The sequence below is a fragment of the Patella vulgata genome, chromosome 2, assembly GCF_932274485.2.
Source record: "Patella vulgata chromosome 2, xgPatVulg1.2, whole genome shotgun sequence".
NCBI classification, from domain to species: Eukaryota; Metazoa; Mollusca; class Gastropoda; family Patellidae; genus Patella; species Patella vulgata.
In genome coordinates this window covers 34,127,778-34,130,401 of record NC_065880.2, presented here as the reverse complement: position 1 = coordinate 34,130,401, position 2,624 = coordinate 34,127,778, and positions in this window count along the sequence as shown.

The window sequence follows — 2,624 nt, the reverse complement described above, 5'->3', positions numbered from 1 at the left end:
AAATATTACTAGAAAGTATCAGAAAGTATTATCTAGACGTATTAGGTAATCTTCTTACAAAATATTTCTAGAAAATATCTGAAGGTATTATCTAGACGTTTTAGGCAATCTTACAAAATATTACTAGAAAGTATCAGAAAGTATTATCTAGACGTATTAGGTAATCTTCTTACAAAATATTACTAGAAAGTATCAGAAGTATTAGGTAATCTTCTTACAAAATATTACTAGAAAGTATCAGAAAATATTATCTAGACTTATTAGGGTTATAGTCTTCTTACAAAATATTACTAGAAAATATTATCTAGACGTGATATGGACGTATCGAGCAGTCTTACAGAACGTAAAAAAGTATTAGATAATATTATTTAGACGTAGCCGGTAGCCTTTCAAAACAAGAGATTGAAGTAACCGATAGTCTTTCAGAACATTTGTAAAAAGTACCAGAAAGTATTAAACAAATTGGTTAAATGCTGGAAAATCTTCCTGGACACAGGTCCTATGAAGTATCAGATTATCGTTCAGATACCAGATCACCCACAGAACAATAGAACATTATATGCCAGATCGTCATTAGAACGTTATATAGCCAGATCGTTATTAGAACATTATATACAAGATCGTTATTAGAACGTTAGTTAAACGTACATCATATTGTTTAAGAAGATTATATGTATATATCAGAACATAGGTACTAGTTGTGATTGTCTTATAGAACATTAAGGTTAATTAGAATAGTTCCAAGTATTGTATATTTACGTTAGGCCGCATTGTAATCGAATCCAAGTTTCTTGTGGAAAGACAGATTACAAAACTACATTCATAACTGGTTTTACCTACCGCACTTTGAAAACTTTTATTTTAGAAAGATGGGAGATAATTTAATTTACTTCTTCTCAAAGAAAGGAACATTCCCTATTAAATATAAGTTGGCCTGATAACCAAATTCCTCGAACCAGATCAGTTAGAGTGGTGTAAATGATAGGTAATTAAACACTGCTGATGAAAGGGAAACAGTCAAGTTACAACACGCTGATACAAGTCTTATTAGCGAGAAAACAAATTCCAATTAAGTGTGATTGCGTGGAATGGCTGATAAACTAATCGGGTTATTTAGCTGACTAAACACGACCTTTCCAACTCTGATTAGTTTTAATACCAATTACATGTGTTTAACAATTAATAACAGTTTGCAGTCAATTCCGCTATTTAATTGCTAAGATGGGTCTAAAACCGCAATAGACAAGTAGTTAGAATATCTGAGAACGTGATGGACTTGTTTAATTAACCTAGGCAACTTGGTACTGTATATTTAGTTGGATGCTGTTAACGAATCTGCAATTGGCTTGAAAATTGTGTCGAATTATTTGAATACAGGTAATATTCCCAGAGAATAGAGAGAGAGAGAAATGGGGTTTAACGTCCACCCGACACAAACTAGGTCATTTCGGGACTAACATATGGTTTAATTTTATTTCAATAATTCGCTCGAGCGTAGGGGTCTTTAGCAGTTGGAGAAATCCGGAGGACCCGGAGAAAACCCACGATTTGTAATTTACTGGTGCCATGGAGCATGGAAATCATAACACCTACATGCTTTATAAATCGTTCCTTTGATTTGATTTGGTTAACTGGACGAAAGACGGAAGTCGTGTTATGTATGCTATTCAGTAAAATGGAGGATAACGATATGTACCCCCAACAGAGCCTTTGCTGTCACAAACATTGAAAATGGGAAGCGTATTAATTGGCAAAGCTGTCAAGTTGTTAGAAAAATAATTATTTCCTCCCGTATACCTGTTTAAATGCCAGCCATGTTATCTAATAAACAAATATAATTATCTTTTGTTATATCAAAGGGATTAAGGCGATATTAAACCTAGAATATCTGTATGATGCTGTAGGCTAAACGTCTGGCTATAACATCAGTTGTTAAACAACTCTTATTTTTTTATTTATCAAGGTCTCTGTTCAAGAATGCCAACAATAGACACAAAGCTCCTGCTTCGTCTTGGTGCTTACATTGAACCCCAATAGGCTGTCTTTGACGGGTTAATGTTTCTAAGCACGAAGACCGCCTGGAAATTGTGTTGCGTTTATTATTCCGACATCTGTAACCCCTACATCGACAAAAACTTGTTGATAACACGAGGTAAATTGGCCATAAATTTAATCATATTGACCGGCACCTGACCGCCAAATGACCAATGTCCATATCAACAACAATCGCCCATGATTAAGTTTGATAAAGTTGTCATAAGATTGATAAAAGAAGACATGACAGTAGGCGGCTGGCTAGATTACTCCATTAATTTGTTGTCGGGTCTAAAGTGTGGGTTATTAGTCAATAATATAGACAATATAAGTACTTAGTATATTATATAACATACTCTGATATAACAAGTCTATATTTATATATATGATATAAGATATTGCAGAACATCAAAGACGGGGTCAAATAGTTCACTGGATAAGCACACAAACCCACATTATGTTCGCATACTTGAAGACACCTGGTCGAATTTTATTATCTAGAGCACCAAAATATCAAATGTGTGTTACATAAAATATATAATGAACATGTTTTGGTGAAAATACCGTCTAGCCTCCAGACACCACAACAA